The following is a 13,949-nucleotide window of genomic DNA, read 5'->3' as shown; positions in this document are numbered from 1 at the left end:
ATGTATGAAAAAACTGCCACACAGAGAAAGAAAAAGAATGAGAGGGAGAGAGAGAAGGGCAGTGAAGGAGAGAGACAGAGACAGACACAGAGAGAGAGGGAGGGAGGGAAAGATCTAGATCTGATCTACTGATTAATATTGAGGAAATACAGAAAACAGAAAAACAGGTAAATCAACGTTGCACAGATGCAAAGAACAAAACCATATATGAGAAATTCTGTAGTAATAGTAATAAGCTGTTTTATTCAACAATGGCAAGAAGTAAAATAATGGGGAGGAACATTTTTAGATTAAAAAAGACACATTAAAAATAGAGCACATGGACTTACTTTAGGTACACATGTGAACAAGCTAATGGCATGGAGATGTTCAAGAGAATGGGCAGGCTATTTTATAGGGAACTATTGTTTTTTCTTTGTTGTGTACATGTATTATCATGTATTTTTAAGAACTTTTTTTCAGAATTGTGTATTTAAATGTTTAAGACAAATTAAATGTCTGGGTTTACTTTAAATTGGCCAGTGAAGAGAGGAGAAAACAAAATAAAACATGAGGTGGGTATATGAAAATAAAATACATTGGTATAAATGGACTACTGCTAAGGTTTGGTGATGGATGCAGGGGGACTAATTATATTATTCTCTCAGTTTCTGTGTTTTCCAGAAAGACAACATGCTAAGGAAAATAAAAATAAAAGGAGAAGAGAGAAAAAGAGTACGAAGAAAAGGAAGAAGAAGAAAAGGAGCAGTGGAGGGGGGCCTGTGAAGGGTTGGGGAGGGGAAAGGAGGAAGAGAAAGAAAGAGAGGCAAAATAACAAAAAGAAGAGTATCGGGATGAAGAAAAGGGGAACTAAGCAGGAAGGCAGGTGAGTTGCATTTAACTGGCATCTACTATGTGCCACCCACCCTGCTAGACACAAGGGTTATAGGTATCAATACGGAACCCTGTCCTGTTGGCACTTTTCACAGCTCCACTCAAACGCTCCTGCTAAAAGGTTTCGATCTCTCATCTCAGGTCTGACAGAATGACTCTGCTTCCCAGGTATTTGTTAAGGGGCACACACACTGTAGATGCTAAGGCATACGGGCAGGGTCACCTGACTCCCCAGTCTAATGTCACTTCCTGGAAGCACAGTGGCCATACTGTGGGGATGGAGTGGTTCTATCTCACTGGAACCTTGACCCCGTCACCTTTTGAGCATAGGCAAAGGTCCTTAGGGAATTCATCCCACTGCAGGGTTTGAAAGGACTTCTCAAAATCTTCAGTCCAGTGAAAGTTTATATAAAAAGAAAAAGCTATTGTTTACCTTCATCTGGGCTCCATATCCAGGTCTAAGCAACTCTAAATCAAACAGACAAATATATATACATATACGCTCAACTCCCCAAAGGCAAGACTGTCCGCTACACATTAACATATGCCTAGAGCCAAAATAGGGCCTGGAAGATAGTAGATACCCACCAAATGTGTGTTGAATAAAGGATGAAACAACAAATAAGTATCTTGGGAAGGGAAATAAAATAATGAGCAAGGAGTTCCTGTAAAAGAGTAGAAAAGGAAGGTAATGATCCTTCACTGTGGATAATTGGGGTTTTTCAAACTGAGTTTGTATGTACCCCAAGACTTCAATTACTGCTTTCACTGGTGTCAATTAGTTAAGTAAAGTTGATAAAAATACTGTGAGCTTTTTTTTTGAAGATTAATTTTACTAAACAAAAAAACCATATAGGTTTACACATACTTCTTCACACATACTTTTGACTAGTTAGCTATGACAGTTCAAAAATAAGACCAGTTTCCTCATACGAGGCCTTAACAATATTCCTAAGTGATGAGAAATGAAGTTAGAAGGATTCTCCACTCCCAAGTTCTGAAAACACTGCATTTAGCAATGTCACATTGCACCTGTGTTAAGAAAAAACAAATGACTGGGGTGCCTGGGTGGCTCAGTCAGTTGAGTGTCCGACTTCAGCTCAGGTCATGATCTCACAGTTTGTGGGTTTGAGCCCCGTGTCCGGCTCTGTGCTGACTGCTCAGAGGCTGGGGCCTGCTTGGGATTCTGTGTATCCCCCTCTCTCTCCCTGCCCCCCCCCCGAAGCTTGTTTTCTCTCTCTCTCTCAAAATTAAATAAATATTAAAAAAAAAGAAAAATCAAATCACTACCCTGACAAAGAAAGCATCTTAACCAACTCCTAACCAGAAAGTTGAAACTGACAGTTCACAACTCCCAACACACTGAATAATTTTCCTGAAGAACAGTTAGCCACATCCATGCTACTTGTGGAACAAAGTAATTCAGTAGTAATGAAAAGAAAACTCTTCACAGAGCATATAGGGGAGGTTGTTGATGCACAGGCTTAGTTTAAAACACACAGGTTGCCAGTATGACTTAATTGGATCAAGGTCCTTCAAAACACCAACATTTTGAAACCAGTATGTGATGGCATTTCCATCTCTCCTACAATCAGCCCAACAACTGAATTAGGGGCATGTAGGCTTATATCAGACAAGCCTGGGTTGAAATTCTGCCTCTGTAGGCATTATATATGTGACTGATGCAAAGTTATATGATGTAAGCTTGTTTCTTAGTCTATAAAAACGTAGACATTATGAAAGAGAAGCTGGTTACATTCTCCATGTCGCTAGATAACATGAGAAATCTTGCATCAGTTCCAATGCTTCCAAGTTTACAGCCAGAAATGAGCTACCAAAATAGAGATCATGATTTACTTCAGCCCTACTGGGACTGATGCTTCCCAAGTTCACCTAAATCTCATGGGCACAAGTGATCACCCTCCTCCAGAAAATTCTCAAAACTAAATTATTTATGCCTCCTATCCAAGCTTTATGGGGTACTGCCTCTCTGATGACCCTTTACTTGCCCTTGGCCCTTTACTCACCCCTATATGCTATCTTGTGCCTTGCTGAACCACCAGCTCCTTCCTCTTCACATCTTTGGCTGTGCTTTCTGGGATTTTTAATCCACATTGATCATTCCTCTCATATGGTCTTATCCAAGTTTTCAAATACTTTCTTAACTAAAATCTGTTTCCTGAGAACACTGCTTCCCCTGTGACTCTATTAAGTGGAGATCATCTTTCTCCCTTTACATAACATATGTATCTCAGTGACCTTTTGCTCCCCAATACCACTTGCCTCCTCTAACTTATTTCTCCTTTTGTAAAAAAAACAAAACAAAAAAAAACAAAAACTCCTGCTCCTTTGAGTCTTACTCTCTATAGGTTTTGACTCATTTGTTAAGAACTATGAAGGGTCTGAGATTTTACCATACTTGCAAGCCTACAAGTCACAGACACGTTGGTGGAAGGCAGGAGACTCATGGGTCAGTGACCAAGGGCTTTATTATTCACAGCAATAGCGCTAGGTGGAGTGTCACCATTTGCTGGCTCTGACTCTCTAATCACACACACCCCTAATCACACAGGGTGACAGAGAGAGGGCCAAATGACAGAGTGGGCTATGCTACAGGAAGGGATCCCAGTGTTTTTACCATAAACATGTCTGACCTTTGCCAGAAGTCACTTCCTCCACCTTCCAAGATGGTTTGCTACATAAACATCCTTGAAAAGGTAATCTGGAATGAGGGGAACTTAGTGTCTCTGCTTGCACAATTTGCAGAAACATGAGACATCCATGGACAGTTTCTTCCCAACAACATTCATTCTTCTCCTCACTTGATCAGTGTCTGGGTTTGAGACCCATATTTCTTTTCTCCTAACCCTCACTCTTTCCTGGGAAATCATATTCATTCAAACAACACTTACTATCATCTACTGACAAATGTACACTCTACCTCCAACACAGACTTCTGAGTTCTACACAGGCACTGAATTGCCTTCCTAACCCTTCCAGTTGATGCCTTATTGCTATAATGAACTCAACATGTCCAAAACTAAATAGATTCTTGCCTTTCCTACCTTCCAGATGTTTGCCACCTAAATAGGTGAGAACTCCTGCACCGGAAAAACTGTGTTTCTCCCAAGATCCACTCAGCACCACTCTCAATGTCCTGAAAAGCTCACTTTGACAGAAAGAATCAAAGAACTCTCTTGCCTTTTCACATCCAGTTCATTTAGCAAATGGGCATCACAGGCAGGAGACTGGATGGCAGGAGGATGGTCTGGTCCTCCAGACAGTAGAAGAGGTAAATACATTTCCCAATTCATTTTCTGAGAGCAACATTAATCTGGTACCAATACCAGAAAAAGACACTACAAGAGAAGCAAACTACAAACCAAGGTCCATGATGACAGTTGATACAAAACTCCTTAACAAAATATAGGCAATTTTAATACATCGGTATTTATGAAAAAAAAATACATGATTAAGCATGTTTATCCTAGGATTATAAATTTAATATTTGAAAAATCAACATAATTCATGATACTGACTAAAAAACAAGCATTGCATCATCTCAATAGATGCAAAAATAGCACTAAAAAATTTATTAATGATAATAAAACTCAGAAAATTAGAATAGGAGGGGACTTCTTCAACCTTATCAAGTAGGTCCAACAACATTTATAAAAAATCTACAGCTATGATCATATTCACGGTCCAGGATTGCTTTACCCTAAGACTGGGAACCAAGTAATGTACTTTCATTATGACTTCCACTCAAAATTGTACTGGAGGTTCTAATCAGTGCCATATAACAAGACTAACAAAATGCAATCAGATTAGAAAGTGTATGGAGCACCTGGGTGGCTCAGTCAGTTAAGCATCCAACTTCAGGGCATGATCTCACAGTTCATGACTTTGAGCCTCACATCTGGCTCTCTGCTGTCAGCACAGAGCCCACTTCATATCCTTTCTCTCTCTCTCTTTCTCTCTCTCTCTCTCTGCCCCTCCCCTGCTCTTTCTCTCTAAAAATAAAATAAAAATTAAAAAAAAGAAAGTATGGTGTCACAGATGACATGATCATCTACCTAAAAATCTATGAAGGAGCTACTGTAACCAGTAAAGAAGCATAGCAAATCTGTAATAATCAAGGTATGTATACAGGAGTCACTAAAAATACGAAACAAATACAAAATCACTATTTTGTGGTAGCATAAAAATATAAAATACCTAGGGTTCAACAAAAATATATACAGTGAAAATTATTGAGAGAAATAAATATAGAAGCATAAGATGTTGGTACATGAATAAACTCAGTATTATTAAAATATCCATTTTATTCAAGTTGATCTATGGGTTCAGTGTAACTTCAGTGAAGCTCCGTTGCTTCTCTCATTTGACGGTGCACCCAAAACACACAGATGTGACAGGATGACAGCAGTGTCACCATATGAGAAAATTCTATTTTTAAAAGTATTTGTTTTAAGCCTTAAGAAGACACTAAACATCCTTTGGGGGTACCCCTCAGTTATAGAAATACATTCGGCATGGATTTCCTTCATCTGGAATAGTCCTACAATAAGTCTGCTCATCAGAAGAGACTTGAAAACCCACTTGGATGATCCTTGTACTTAGGTCCCATTTGCTTTTACAGTATGACATTATTTTTACCAAAACGTCTTTGATAGCAATATAGTACGGCAATAGGACAGCTCTCACTTGTCTTACACATACCCTTTGCCAAGAAGTTGTGCTCTAACAAAATGTCACACTAGCTTATTAAAGACTCAACACACAAGCTGGTGAACAGCACATTGTTAGGTATGGATGGTATCCCAGAAGAGAAGAGGTGTTCTCGCAAAAAGGAACCAACGTGTAGTGTTGTTTCTCCATCACGGTACCGATGATCTTCCAAACATCATCAATGCCTCTGTTCTCAGGATAAGCAGAAGCATAAGGGACCCGTATAGGGTTGTCCCCTAATAGGCTAATTATTAATAAAGTTACTATGAACATTTCTGCATAGAGTTTTTGAGGATAAAAGTTTTTATTTCTGGGGTAAATACTTAACAGTTGCTGTGTCATGGGATCATGCTTGTTTAACTTTTAAAGAAGTTGCCATGGGGCACCTGGGTGGCTTAGTTGGTTGAGTGTCTGACTCTTGATTTTGGCTCAGGTCATGATCCCAGGGATGGGATGGAGCCCCAAGTCAGGCTTTGCCCTGAGTGTGGAGACTGCTTGGGTTTCCCCCCACCCCTCTGCCTCTCTCTCCCTCTCTCCTTCTGCCCTTCTGCCCCTGTCATGTTCTCTCTCTGGAAAAAAAAAAAAGGTGCCTTGTTTCAAAGCAGTTATATTGTTTTACGTTCTAACAGAAATGTATCAAGTGCAAAGCTTCTCCAGATCTTCTTCAACACTTGATGCTATGTATCTTTTCATGTTATCCATGTGTAATCTTACTGTGGTTACAGTTTGTATATATATTTTTTGGTGAATTATGATTTGTTTCATTTTTTTCAGTGACTATTGGCCATTTGTACCAGACCTAATGGCCTCCTTTCTTAAGTATCTTAGTAGTCCAGCAGCCCAGACTATGCCAATTCTCTACTAGACTGGTGTCACAGTCCAAGAGACCACAGGGTTAATTCGTGGATGATGATCAAATTCTATTTATTTTGAAACCATCCTATTGCCTGCAGCCACTAAATAATACTTTATAAGACAACTACCTCCAAGTTCTAATTTATGGCTAATTCTCTGTCATTTAGTATGTCTTTCAAGGAGTCAGAATGTCAAGTCTCTTTAGTGGTTTCCAAATGAACTACAGGTAGCAGCTTCTAAGATGTCTAAATCATATTCCTCTAGAGACTTAATTAAGCTTTTTATAGGGAAAAGTTAGGCATTGTTTTTGTTGTTGTTGTTTGTTTTTTAAATATTGTATTAGCCTTTTCATGCCAGGAGGTACCACTTGCAGAAGTCACTATTTACTAAAGTGAAGCTAAATGCTTTGGTTCAAATCACAGCTTTACAAGACGCTAGCCAAGGGACTCTGAGCAAGTCACCAACAAATCTCTTAAGAACCTTGCTTTTATCTTTCTTTTCTGTATACTGTAAATATTATCAGCTCTGCCAACTCTGCTGAGTGGCAGGGATGATCTATCATATGACCTAGGAGATATTAAGACAATTTAAAGGCTCTAAAGTACAGCTCACAAAAACGGTAAATCAGGACCCAAACATATGGAAAAAAATCCAATCTTGTAAGTTTTCCAAGAAATGCAAATCAAAACAGAGGTAACATTTTAGTAGTTTTCCCAGCAGCTGAATTAACATAAAGCCTGCAGCAAAAAAATTGGCAATACATTTCAATTGTCCAAAAATATTTATACTTTGAATCTGTAATTATAAAAGTAATGTGTGCTTTACTATTGTTTACCAAATGTTTCCTATGTGTTGTGCATTGTACTAAGCAGTTCACAACTTTGTACAGGTTAACTCACTTAGTGCTTCTCCTTAAAACATAAAACCAAACAAAACTCTATCAGGTTTTATTATCATTTACATTTTACAAATTAGGAAACAGGCACAGGAATGCAACATCATTTAGGTTAGGCTTTGTGCTAGTACAGAGCAGGGGTGGAAATTGATTTAAGGTGATTTGGCTTCAAAGTCCTTATTCTTTATTACTCCATGTAACAACTTCTAGAATTCATCTGGAGAAAGTAATCCAAAAGAAAGTAAAAGCAAGAAGTCTGAAGATATTTTCTAATGTCTTTTTTATATACCTGTTAACATTGGGCACAATATAAGTAAAGACTCAACAAGTGATGGTGTATCATATCATTTCATAGAACTATCACAGAATACTCAAAATAAGCAAGCTCTAAGTACAGTATTGACGGTTTAGAAATTTTTTAAAAATTAAATTATGTGAATTTCTTATTGTCACCATGTTAGGGTTGTAGGATTGCCAGAATTTTTGGTGTGCCCATTGGAAGTTTTCTCAAGGACTATGAAGTAACACAAAAAGGCCTCCTTCCTTTGCTAAGACCATAGTGACAAATCCCAGTGATGTCACCAGCAATTCTGTGTTTCCAGGGAACCTGGGTGGCTCAGTCAGTTAAGCGTCCAATTCTTGATTTCTGCTCAGGTCATGACCTCATGACCTCATCTTAAGATGAAGCCCCACACCACATCGCACTCTGCACTGCCAGTGCAGAGCCTGCTTGGGATTCTCTCCCCCTCTCTCACTACCCTTTCCCTGCCCATTTGTGCTCACTTGCTTGCTCTTTCAAAAATAAATAAATAAATATTTTTTTAAAAAGAAATTCTGTGTTTCCATGAGCACTAGTCAATAGGAAAGAACCGATGAGCTGCAATTCCTATTTTAAGGCAACAACACACATTCCGGTGTTAAAATCAGAAGAAAATTAGATACAGATGAAAAATCAAAGAAGCTCTCCCAGGAGAGGGGAAATAGTCTTAGTGGAACACTTGCCTGGAGTTTATTATGTTACAATTTACTCCATCAGAGAAGTTCAACTCCTTTCAAGGACAACTGCTTTTCCTTTCTCCATGTCCCTTCTCTCCTGCAGGGTAGCAAAGGCACTAAAAGATAGACACACTCTACTTTGGTTGGCCAACTCAGTAGTAGACAAGCCCATGATACAGAGCTCCTATCAGACACTGAAGGTTAAAGCAGATGTTCAAAGCCCATCTTTGGATCCAAAGCTGGATCCTCAATGTCTGAATGTCTTGGCATTACACCATTTTCACTATGAGCTGTCTCTACTCAGGAGGATGCTTGGAACAGAACAACAAACAAATAAACAAAAACACAAACAACAACCCACACAGTGACATCAGGCCAGACCTAGGTTTGGATTCTATTTCTGCCACTTTCTAACCAAATGACCATGAACATATGATGTCATGAAGCTCCCGAAGGCTTAGCTACCATTTTGTGCCATGTGAGCTTGGGCAAGTCACCGTGACTTCCTGTGCTTCCACTTCCTCATTTATGAAACAGTTAAAGAAATGGCTCTGAGGGTTGTTGTGAGAATTAAAAGAGTTAAAATCTGTTTCATTTTCCTCAACTAACAGTTGACAACAAAAATCTAATACTCATTTTGAGGATCATTATTGTCTATGAAAAGTAATTAAGCTAGTGGCTCATACATGCCAAGCACTCATAAACAGGGCTTATTGTAATTATTTTTAAACAAGATGCTCTAAATAAAAGTCTTAAATGTAAAACTTGCAAAAAGCTAAAGCGTTTGTTCATTTAGATACGTATTCACGGATTTATTTGTCAGATGAGAGACTGCCATTTAAATATCTAATAAGCATTGGCTACTTTATAATTTTTGTTACTATGGTTTTTGTTACTATTGTGTTACTATAATTTTTGTTACTATGTTACTATGGCCCTGAATCTAAATTCTTCCTCAGAGTGTATAAAATGCAGCAATTCTTTAGTTATGAGAATAGCAATAATCAGTAGAGGGAAGGATATGGTCAAAGTTGGGAGGCTGATGTGTTCTTATTCCTCTGTTCCTGTGATTTAGTTTTTAAGAGGGAGGAATGTTTTATATATTATAGTTTATTGGATTTGGAGTTTCCACATTTTTACTTAAAATTGAGCACTTGTCAACTGAAACAAATGCAGATCTTGCTATGTTCTTTCTGTGTCTTGTAAAAAACAACATAATGGGCTTCTGAAACATTTAACATGTGCAGCCCAATAAATCCTACAAAGCCCTTGATTCAATCCATTTGCCCAAACTGACTCTATAAATCAGAGATTCTGTTTCAGTACTCTTAGGTACAAGAAACTGGACACCTTTAGGAAAACACAGGCACATATCACTTGCCCCCTTTCCTCCCTATTTGATCAATCGCATTGACATGTTTTATGCAAAGCAGATTTTTGTTTTAAACAAAGGAAAATAGGGGCGCCTGGGTGGCTCGGTCATTTGAGCATCTGACTTTAGCTCAGGTCATGATCTCATGGTCTGTGAGTTCGAGCCCCACGAGCCCCGCGACGGGCTGTGTGCTGACAACTCAGAACCTGGAGCCTACTTCGGATTCTGTGTCTCCCTCTCTCTCTGCCCCTCCCCCACTCATGCTTGCTCGCCCTCTCTCTCTCTCTCTGTCAAAAATAAATAAGCATTAAAAAAATTTAAAAAAAAGTTAAATTAATGCTTCGACAACTCCTACTCTATGTCCAATCTGAGCTGGGGCTGGTGGTGTAAAGAAGGTCATCAACAGAGACATGGGTACCTCGTTTCAATGAGCCTGCAGCTGAGTACAATAAAGAGATATTCACCACATACTCCAACTAATGCAGACACCATCACAAACATACACAAATGCAGGCCAAAGACGAGTAAGTGGGAAGATGATAACAAAGAACTTTACCTACATGGTGGTGGGAACATTAGTGAAGGCTTCTCAAAGAGGTGACACTCTTAAGATGTAAAGTGTGAGGAAGTATTAAGTAGCCAAACTAATCCACTGTCGTGAAGAAAGAGAATTCTGGGCAGATGCAATAGCACATACAAAGGCCCTGTGGTATGGAAAATCCAAGTGCCTTTATACAACTACATCAAGTTCAGAGCTGCAGAAATAGGAGATGGCACCCTGCCACAGGGGACCCTGGAAACCTGGCTTAGAATTTTAGTTTTATTCCAGTGAACAATATATGGATATTGAAATGCCTCAAGTATTGGGATAATATGATTACCACATGCTAAAAATAGCACCAATTTGGGTGGTGAGCACTTCTTAAAATTCACTACTTTTTCTGCAATCTCAAAACTTGTCCAGGGAAAGAAAGAATATATTGAAATATAGTCCATGTTGGAAGCGTGATTTCTGTAGCCACGTTCATAGTCAGGTTGTCAAACATCACAAATCTAATAGGTATTTGTCCTCATGATTTGTGTACGCTTGTATGCGCAGAAGGAGAACTGCTTCAGACTGGCTCTTGGAATAATTTTCTTTTTCTTTGTGTGTTTTTTGAAAAAAAAATTTGTTTCTAAAATGTAGCCATTTGTTATAAACTTGCCTGAAACTTGCTCGTGACAGTTTCATTTTTCTCAGATGAAAAAGCAATATCATCGTGTAATTCAACATTTTCCTTCCGTAGTAAATTGCCTACTTCTGCCAGAGCATCAGAACACTTCTAACCGCAAATCCACTCTTGGTATGCATCCCCTTCAAGGTATCATTTTGTACCTCCTCCAGCTCTCACTATTTCAGTCTCCACCGTCTGCTCTGATAAGACTGTGGGTCCATGTGTCCCACTATACAAGGACAGGGAATCCCACAGGGATAAGATACATTTGGAGAGAATTTTACGGTCAGGGCTGCAACTCCCTGTTGTGTAATTATGAGACGAGGAGTTTGAATCCTGTGCCTTTCTCTTTGTGCAAGCTACTAATGTGTCATCAATATAATAAAGTTTGAGCATAAACTGGTAAACAATGCCTCGTTTTAAGTTCAAGAGAGGAGAAAAGAAATGAGGTCAACTTTGTTTCTCCACTGCATTGTACTGTTTATAAGAAAGGATCAAACAGACCAATCCAGGGTCATTTTAAATATGTTCTGCTAAGAGCCTTTATGTGGCTGGGTGTCACAAAGCAAGGGAATTGCTATAGAAACAAAACCATGAAGTTACGCAAAATGAGCAAGTGTCTATTCACACTCAGTTTTCCCTGAGTCCAAAGGCAACCAGGTCTTAGAGGACAAAGGGCACAGTGATCACTTGGTTGCATTCAAGCAAGACACAATTTCCTCATCTGCGAAATGGGCATAATAAAACTTCAGGGACAGCCAGGGCTATTGTGGTGATCTCTACCAAGCCTACTTTTCTGCAACAGTTCTTTACTGTGGTTTTCTACTTCAGCTGCTTGTTTGTTTCCTTCACGGCATTAGTCACAATTTCTAATTATTTTATTCATCAGCTTTTGGTTTCCTCTCTGCCTCCCATACTGGAATGGATGCCCCTGAAAGCAAAGCCTGTATTCTCACCTCCAGCACAGGCCTGACCACACACGTTTGTTAAGTGAACAAATGAGTGACAGAATTCATGAGAATGAATGTAGACCATTGGGGTTATTACATTTCCTTATTAGCAACCATGCTCTCATGGAACTCAGAGGATTTCTCCAACCTTCAGTTCTGTTTCGTTTTACTCTGTAAAAAGGAGTTGACAGCTGCCTTGTCTATTTCACAAGGTCGATACAGGCATCAAATTAGATGATATAAACACATCAAAGTGTCTTGATATGTGTATAGCTATATTGAAGGCAAAGGATACGTAAACGAAGAACAAGTCTGGGCATGAAAATAACAGGACAGCGAATTCCAACTGAGAGAGTTTTTTGTTTTGTTTTATTTTTTTAGGCCGAAGGTGGCATTGTTCATCACCTCCAACCACAACAACAATGGCATCTAAACCCACTGAGCATGCAAATTCCGAGCTGCACCATTCTGCTTACCCTTGTGCAGGATCCCATGTTGCAGGGGCTATTTTTATCTCAATTTTACACTTGAGGAAATGAGAGGAAATGAGAGGCTCAGAATGTTTCAGTAACCTGCCCCTGGTGAGTCAACTACCTATGACTTCAGGCAGCTTAAATAGCATGTTTCTAATAGTCACTATCCTTCAAGTCAGCACAAGCGCTCAGCGCCCAGGAAGCAAAGAAGTACTATCTGAGGATAAAGGAATGGGGAGCCTCACCCTGTGTTCATCCACATACCTGATCTATTGTTACTAGAAACAATGAGACAAAGTTACAAGTTGCTCTTCCAAGTTTTTTAAAGCCGGGTTTGTATACATGGTAGGTATTTATTCGGTGGGCACGTTTTTATTTTCTAAAAAAAAACAAAAAAAACGAGTATGATGCTGCAGACACTATAAAAACCTAAAATGCTTTTAGTATCCTTATTTCTCTTTGGATGAGGAAAAGGGCAAAAAGCAGAAGAAAACCTGTATTATTAGAAACTCTTCGTGAGGAAAGCTATATTCCATTCAAAGTTGCTTGATGATACTTGATAAGTCATTCAACAGCCCTTTCTCATACCTACTAAAATGACTCTAAGCATCCCATTTATAATACTTCTATTGCTTCGAAGAGACACTTTGTTTACAAGGAGTGATGCCGATTAGATGCCTACCCATCAATTCCCCTAGTTCACAAATTCCTTCTCATTAACTGCCTAGCCTGACAGACTTACTGAATCTGGAAAGGCCATAACTACCATTTTCAAAGCCATTGCATAGCGGAGCTAATGAGAAAGAAATGACACACAGCTCAAGTAATTATGGCTTCTAACAGTTATGGAAACCATTTTTCCTGGGTAACCCGGACTTTCAGCTTGGTGTTCCACTGCCTGGCTTGGGTCTGCACAGAAATAAGCACAACTCCTACAGATGCTTCAGTGTGCTGAGAAGAATGTGAGGGAGCACAGCTTGAAGTAAAATGATGTGTGGTGGAGACCCTTTTATATGCTCTGCAGGGTTGGTGGTGAAACGCAGAATTTATTTACTGCAGGGTCCTATAAACATCTATTTCAGAAGGCTCAAGATTAGCCAGCTCCTACCTTGGGTATCTGGGCAAAATTTAGGAAAATGAACTTTAGGAGTTTAGTGCTATATTTGTACCATTTAGTAAAGGCAAGGGCCTGCCCTGCCATCCATATCTCTTATACCTTGGTTGTGCTAATACTGTGTTGTACGGTAATATTCTTCTATTTTTATTTTTTGAGCAAGAGAGAGAACGTGTGTGGTGAGAGAAGGACCAGGAGAGGGGGAGAGGGAGAGGGAGAGGGAGCAAGAGAAAATATTAAGCAGGCTCCATGCCTAGAATGGAGCCCAATGTGAGGCTTAATCTCACAAACTTGAGGTCACGGACCTGAGCCAAAATCAAAGGTGGGATGCTTAACCCAATGAGCCACTCAGGCACCCCTAACATGTTATTTGGATGTGCCCTTCATTTTCTTTCTTCCCTTCTTCCTTTATTGTAACTCCATCTCTCAGCCTTGGAAGCGACAGAGCTCTCATTTAGTGCTTTTTAGTTAGTGAA

General features: G+C 39.3%; 1 protein-coding gene across 1 annotated transcript in view; it reads right to left on the bottom strand.

Moving 5' to 3' along the window:
- Positions 1-13,949, bottom strand: part of GRM7 (glutamate metabotropic receptor 7) — a 265,161-nt gene that overhangs the window by 132,402 nt on the left and 118,810 nt on the right. The window lies entirely within an intron of this gene.

This window comes from Panthera uncia, chromosome A2, assembly GCF_023721935.1.
Source record: "Panthera uncia isolate 11264 chromosome A2, Puncia_PCG_1.0, whole genome shotgun sequence".
Lineage (NCBI taxonomy): Eukaryota > Metazoa > Chordata > Mammalia > Carnivora > Felidae > Panthera > Panthera uncia.
Note: the sequence above shows the minus strand (reverse complement) of the source record. Positions and strands in the feature narration are given on the sequence as shown.